The sequence below is a fragment of the Gekko japonicus genome, unplaced genomic scaffold, assembly GCF_001447785.1.
Source record: "Gekko japonicus isolate JY-2015 unplaced genomic scaffold, Gekko_japonicus_V1.1 scaffold1774, whole genome shotgun sequence".
Lineage (NCBI taxonomy): Eukaryota > Metazoa > Chordata > Lepidosauria > Squamata > Gekkonidae > Gekko > Gekko japonicus.
In genome coordinates, this window is record NW_015159768.1 from 26,158 (window position 1) to 33,880 (window position 7,723).

The following is a 7,723-nucleotide window of genomic DNA, read 5'->3' on the forward strand; positions in this document are numbered from 1 at the left end:
TGTTTTTACAAACAAATAGCATTCCTTACAGATGGTTGATCCCCGAAGGCGTCATTTTCAAATTGCAGGATAAAAAAGAAAAAATTGACTCTGAGTCTAAAGCACGTGAGTTCCTGAGACTGTAACTTGGAGAGTCCGATGAGGATTGCTGCGATTCTCTTGTCGAGCATTACTTTCCAAATTGACGTGCCACGTCATCGGTCCCCCGGAGAACGCCCTGCTGGCTGGACTTTGAGATGCGCACGTAGGCCCCCGCACCGGTTGCACCGGTCTGTCTTCCAGCCGTGCAGAAGCCACCCCATGATTTGTCAGCCGCAAATGCAGATCATCATGTGCAACGATGCCGAATATCAGGGCTTTTTTTTTTGTAGAAAAAGCCCAGCGGGAACTCATTAGCATATTAGGCCACACCCCGACAGTGCAGCTCATTAGCCCCTCCCCGAATAAAGTTGTCTTATAGTGAGGTATCTCCTGGGTCTATTAAGGCCAATCTTGTCTACTCTGCCTGGTGGCAGCTGTCCAGGATTTCATGGGAGAGTCGTCTTTCCCATCACCTACTGCCTGCTCCTTTGAACTGGAGATGCCGGGGATTGAATCTGGGTCCTTCTGCGCTCAAAGCAGAGGCTCTTCCACTGAGCCACAGCTCCACAGCCCAGAGATGCCAGCGACGGAAGTCGGGACCAACGCTCCCTCTAAGCTGTGGAGTCTTGTGAGCAAAGATTCTACTTTGTGAATCACTTTGTGAGAAGTGTCCGAGGTAAAATCGGGGAGTTGGAGTCCTTGGTGTCGGAGGGAAAAATAGACATTGTGGGTATTTCTGAAACTTGGTGGGATGAGGAAAATCAGTGGGACACAGTGATTCCCGGTTATATATTATATCGGAAGGATAGGGGGGGAAGGGTTGGAGGTGGGGTAGCTCTGTATGTCAGAGAGGGTATAAAGTCTAGAAAGATTTCTAAACACAGGATTCTTCCCCCCCCCCCCCCCCGCCCAAAAAAAATTTTTGGGGGGTGTTTTGGGGGGGGGGGGGTAAGAGGCAACTTGAGAGGAATTGTGAGAAATAGCTGGCGTAAATATTAATGGCATTTGTGATATGTATATCCCGCGATGACATTCAAGGCACGAGCGGCCATATGTTCTGCCGGCGTGCGGGCTGTTCAGAAACGCCTCGCCTTTTAAATATGTAATCCGGGCTCTGTCTGGCTGCCGTACAAGATGCTTTGAAAGCACAGCTTGTATATTATTTCAGAAGCAGATCTGGCTCCCCTTTCGGGGTGAGGGGGGGGGCGTGCGCGAGGTGAACACCAGTCAGAATTGGAGGCACATCAAGGCAAAACTGGAGCATTATCGGTTTGGTGGGGGTTGAAGTCTGGCCTGAAGGGTTGGGGTTTTTTTTGGGGGGGGTGTGTGTTCAGGCTAAGTCACCAGATCCACTTTGGCCTTTTGCTGAAGAGAAGAAGAAGAGAAGAGTTTGGATGTATCCCCCCCCCCCTTCACTACCCGAAGGAGTCTCAGAGCGGCTCACAAACTCCTTTCCCCTCCCCACAACAGACACCCTGTGAGGTAGGTGAGGCTGAGAGAGCTCCTTTGCGGACTGCTCCTGAGAGTACAGCTCTGAAAGAACTTGTAACAGACCCAAGGTCACACCAGCAGCTGCACGTGGTGGAGTAGGAATCAAACTCAGTTCTCCCAGATTAGAGTCCACGCAACCACTACACCAAAATGGCTCTTGAGAGAACAGCTCTGAGAGAACTTGTGACTGACCCAAGGTCACACCAGCAGCTGCACGTGGAGGAGTGGGAATCAAACCCGGTCCTCCCAGATTAGAGTCCATGCGCCTGAGTACTACACCAAACTGGAATGGAATAGAATCTACTTTTAAGAAGGGTTTTTTTTGGCGGGTGGTGGTGGTTCAGGATAAGTCATCAGATCCACTTTGGCCTTTTGCTGAAGAGAAGAAGAAGAGAAGAGATTGGATGTATACCCCGCCCTTCACTACTCGAAGGAGTCTCAGAGCGGCTTACAGTCTCCTTTCCCCTCCCCACAACAGACACCCTGTGAGGTAGGTGGGGCTGAGAGAGCTCCTTCGAGGACCGCTCGTGAGAGAACTTGTAACTGACCCAAGGTCACACCAGCAGCTGCATGTGGAAGAGTGGGAATCAAACCCGGTTCTCCCAGATTAGAGTCCATGCTCCTAACCACCCCACTGAACTGGAATGGAATCTTAGATACTAGATTCTGCTAGCAATTTGGAAGCCAACAAGATTTTCGAGGCATAAGCATTTGAGAGCTCTCTTCATCAGATACAAGGGACGTTGGTCTCGAGATCTTATAGCTCTTTACGTTGGGAGTGATTAAAATATGGAATTTGCTGCCAGAGAATGTCGTGATGGCCACAGAAATAAACGGCTTGACAAGGGGGATTAGATAGATTCATAGAGGGTAAGTCTATCAATGGCTCCTAGCCATGCTGACTGAGAAGAACCGCCACATTCAGAGACACTAATCCTCTGAATCCCAGAGCCAGGAGGCAATATGAAAGGAAGGCCTCGGCCTCTGTGCCCGGTTGTTGGCCCTCCAGAGGAACTGGTTGGCCGCTGTGTGAGACAGGATGGACCACTGGTCTGATCCAGCAGGGTTCTTCTGATGTTCTTATGTTCTCAACCTCCACATTGAGGGGCACTAACCCCCTGAATCCCAAAGACAGAAGGCAACCAGTGTTCTTTCTAAGCTGAGTTAGTGTGAGCTAGCTCACAGTTTTTTAGTCTCCGGCTCACACATTTTTTTGTCTTCGCTCAGGAAGGATGGCTCCCGGGCAAACTACTTTATGCAGTAGCCAAATTGCTCGCTCACAGCTTTAATGCCAGTAGCTCACAAAGCAGAATTTTTTGCTCACGAGACTCCGCAGCTTAGAGAGAGCATTGGAGGCAACAACAAGTGAAGGCTTCGGCCTTTATGCTCTGTTGTTGGACCTCCTGAGGAACTGGTTGGCCCCTGTGTGAGACAGAATGCTGGACTAGATGGACCGCTGGTCTGATCCAGCAGGGCTCTTCTGACGTTCTTATCAGGGGAAGGCCTCGGCCTCTATGCCCTGTTGTTGGCCCTCCGGAGGAACTGGTTTGCCACTGTGCGAGACAGGATGCTGGACTAGATGGGCCCCTGGTCTGATCCAACAGGGCTTTTCTTATGTATGATATGATGCTGATAATGATGATGATTATTTTTAATTTACATGATGATTTTCAATTTATATCCCGGCCTCCCCGCAAGCAGGGTCAGGGTGGATTACAGGTCACATAAGATGTGGCAATAAGAGAGTAGAATGTCATAAATGTTACAGAATCAGACATTAAAAAGTTAAAAGAAGGATAATAAAACCAGTATAAGGCATTGCCTTGGTAGAGACGCTATGATGTACTTCTTTGGAGCACTGCCGGCGAGCGTTGGCCACTGGACACCAGTTCAGGGCTGCCGGTAGGGGAGGCTGAAGATGGAAGAATATGGGCAACTAAAAGCCCCGGTGGAAGAGCTCCGTCTCACAGGCCCTGCGGAATTGCAAGAGGTCCCGCAGGGCCCTGATCTCGATTGGTAGCTTGTTCCACCAGGCTGGGGCCAGGGCAGAAAAGACCCTGGCCCTAGTTGACGCAAGGCGGGCGTCCTTCGGGCCAGGGATAACCAGAAGGTTGTTGGTCCATTGAGCCCAAAGCTCTACGGGGCACAGAGGACTCAGGCAGAGGGCAGATGACAGGTTAGGGCTACCCACCAGTTTGGTGTAGTGGTTAAGGGCGCGGACTGTAATCTGGGAGAACCGGGTTTGATTCCCCACTTCTCCACTTGCACCTGGCTGGATGACCTTGGGCAAGCCGTAGCTGATAAGAGCTGTCCTTGAAAAAGCCATTTCTGTCAGAGCTCTCTCAGCCCCACTGACCTCACAGGGTGTCTGTTGTGGGGAGGGGAAGGGGAAGGAGTTTGTAAGCCGCTCTGAGACTCCTTTGGATAGTGAAGGGCGGGGTATAAGTCCAATCTCTTCTTCTTCTTCTTTTTCCTCACAGGGTGTCTGTTGTGGGCAGGGGAAGGGAAAGGAGATTGTAAACTGGTCTGAGACTCCTTTGGGTAGTGAAGGGCAGGTTATAAATCCAGTCTCCTCCTCCTCCTCCTCCTTCATGCCCCCCCCTTGTGGCCCAAGCATCCTTTCTCCACACCCGATATAAACACTTCCCCCTCCCCATTGCCTCTCTTGTGAGCAATGCTCCCTCTAAGCTGTGGGGTCTTGTGAGCAAAAATTCTACTTTGTGAACTACTGGCATTAAAGTTGTGAGCAAGCGATTGGGCTGCTGCATAAATTAGTTTGCTCTGGAGCCAGTTTGGCGTAGTGTTTAAGTGCGCAGAGTCTAAACTGGGAGAACCAGGTTTGATTCCCCACTCCTCCATTTCTACCTGCTGGAGGACCTTGGGTCAGTCACAAGTTCTCTCAGAGCTGTTCTTGAAAAAGAGCAGTTTCTCTCAGAGCTCTCTGTGTGGAAGCTGTGGAGTCTCGTGAGCAAAAACTGTACTTTGTGAGCTGCTGGCATTAAAGTTGTGAGCGAGCAATTTGGCTACTGCATAAATCAGTTTGCTCTGGAGCCCTCCTTCCTGAGCGAAGGCAAAAATCTGTGAGCTGGAGGCTAAGAAACTAACTCAGCTTAGAGGGAACTCTGCTCACAGGGTATCTGTTGTGGGGAGGGGAAGGGAAAGGAGATTGTCAGCCGCTCTGAGACTCCCTTGGGTAATGAAGGGCGGGGTATAAATCCAATCTCTTCTTCTACTTCATGTGTGAGCCAGAGGCTAAAAATCTGTGAGCTAGCTTACACTAACTCAGCTTAGAGGGAACACTGCTTGTGAGGCATAAGATATTGAGAGTTACAAGAGAAAAAAATTGTTCTGAATTGACATAAAGATACCATAGCATGGTAATGGGCATTCAGCCCTGTCTTCCTCCGCCTCCCCGCCCCCCAAAGTGTAGTATAGCTCACCTTTCAATGCAATTGACAGGCTGGGGCATTCAGCAAACAATGCAGTAGGATTCAGGTTGTAGAACCAGCAGGAAATCCAAAGACCGAACTGAACACAGCGCAAGTCTTAACATGACACATTACATGATGCCAAATTTCCATAGTAGGATCCTTATTTTAGCAAGCTCTACGCAGCGTTAGAGGGAGAGAGACCGCAAGTCACTAATAATTTTTTCCAGATAATCATGTAGTACAGTTCGAATCCAGCAGCACCTTTAAGGCCAACGAAGTTTCGTTTCAAGGGATACGTTTTCGTGTGCATGCACACTTCTTTAGATACAGTGAATTGGGTCCAGATCTAAATACACAATAGAATGAGGTGGATTCAGGTGGGTAGCCATGTTGGTCTGAAGCAACAGAACAATGTTTGCGTCCAGGGGCACCTTTAAGACCAACAAAGTTTAATTTTGAGGGATAAGTTTTTGTGTGCAAGGCTATTTTTGGGCAGGAACGCACAGGAACGGAGTTCCGGCTGGCTCCCAAGTTGGCCACGCCCAGCAGGAACTCATTAGCATAATAGGCCACACCCAACAGCAGGAACTCATTAGGATTGGCTACATTCGGGGTGTGTGGCCTAACATGCAAAGGAGTTCCTGCTATAAAAAAGGTCCTGGGTTTGGACAACAAACAAGGTAAACAGAATAAGAAGCAAAAGGTGGGTGTGGCTGGATGACCACACTTCTGGTAACATGGGGGTGTGGCCTAATATGCTAATGAGTTTCTGCTGTTGGGTGTGGCCTATTATGCTAATGAGTTCCTTCTGGGCTTTTTCTACCCAAAAAGCCCTGTTTGTGTGCATGCACATTTCTTTAGATACAGTGAATTGGGCTCCGATCTAAATACGCAACAGAATGAGGTGGATTCAGGTGGGTAGCCATGTTGGTCTGAAGCGGTAGAACAATGTTTGCGTCCAGGGGCACCTTTAAGGCCAACAGAGTTTTATTTCAAGGGATAAGTTTTTGTGTGCATGCACACTTCTTTAGATACAGTGAATTGGGGTCAGGTCTAAATATGCAAATAGAATGAGGTGGATTCAGGTGGGTAGCCATATTGGTCTGAAGCAACAGAACAATGTTTGCGTCCAGGGGCACCTTTAAGACCAACAGAGTTTTATTCAAGGGCGCGCACACTTCTTCAGGTACACTGAAATGGACGTTACCAGTCAGGTTACCCACCCGAATCCATATGGTACAGTGTAGCTCTATTGCCTTCCTAGAGAATCTAAAACCCCCCACGGCCGCCTTCGGTTCTGAAACCCAACACATCCCTCTTTCTGCACAGAAGGGGTTTGATGCGTTTATTTGCCTCCCGCCACATCAGGTAGATTCTCAGGTGTTATGCCAATAAAGGTTTGTTGTGCTGTGGGTTGATTCTCAGGCATAGGACAGGAAGCATCTTTCTTGACTTTTGGGCGACGGGCCAGCCTATAAGGACACTTTTCGTAACTGCTGAGCCGTAGCAAGGAGGGAAAGTGGGGATAATCTGTTTGACGGGGAAATCGAAGGGAGAGCGGCTGGCGGGGACCCTGGCGGAGAGCTCCGAACGGACCGGAGGGCAGGGCCGAGAATGGGAACGGGTGACCCTCTGGGTCAGCTAACGCCGGAGCAGATGGCGGCGACTCAGAAAGGAATTTGTTTAATTAAAATGTGCCGAGTGGGCTGCAGGGCAGGATCTCATGCTCATCTGTTCCTGGCATCTCAGCCAACGGTCAGCAGTTTATTGACAGCGCATTTCGCGGTTCACACAGCCGGTAGGGTTGCCAGCTTTGGGTTGGGAAATCATTGGAGATTTGGGGGTGTAGGGGTTTGGTGTCGTGGTTAAGTGCGCGGGCTCTAATCTGGGAGAACCGGGTTCGATTCCCCACTCCTCCCCTTGCAGCTGCTGGATGACCTTGGGCAAGCCATAGTTCTGGCACAGCTGTCCTTGAAAAAGAGCAGTTTCTATCAGAGCTCTCTCAGCCCCATCTACCTCACAGGGTTGTCTGTTGTGGGGAGGGGAAGGAGATTGTAAGCCCCTCTGAGACTCCTTTGGGTAGTGAAGGGCGGGGTATAAATCCAATCTCTTCTTCTTCTTCTGGATGACCTTGGGCAAGCCATAGTTCTGGCACAGCTGTCCTTGAAAAAGAGCAGTTTCTATCAGAGCTCTCTCAGCCCCATCTACCTCACAGGGTTGTCTGTTGTGGGGAGGGGAAGGAGATTGTAAGCCCCTCTGAGACTCCTTTGGGTAGTGAAGGGCGGGGTATAAATCCAATCTCTTCTTCTTCTTCTGGATGACCTTGGGCAAGCCATAGTTCTGGCACAGCTGTCCTTGAAAAAGAGCAGTTTCTATCAGAGCTCTCTCAGCCCCATCTACCTCACAGGGTTGTCTGTTGTGGGGAGGGGAAGGAGATTGTAAGCCCCTCTGAGACTCCTTTGGGTAGTGAAGGGCGGGGTATAAATCCAATCTCCTCCTCCTCCTCCTTCTTCTTCTCCCCCCTTCCCCCGAGGACAGACCACCGCAGGATATAATGCCATGGAGTCCACCCTCCAAAGCAGCCATCTCCTCCAGGGGAAGCCATCTCCGTAGTCTGGAGACCGGGTTGTAGTTCTGGGAGATCTCCAGGCCCCGCCTGGAGACTGAGTAAAGGTGGAAAAACACCGTGTCCCAACAAAACACACAGTGCTGATATGCTG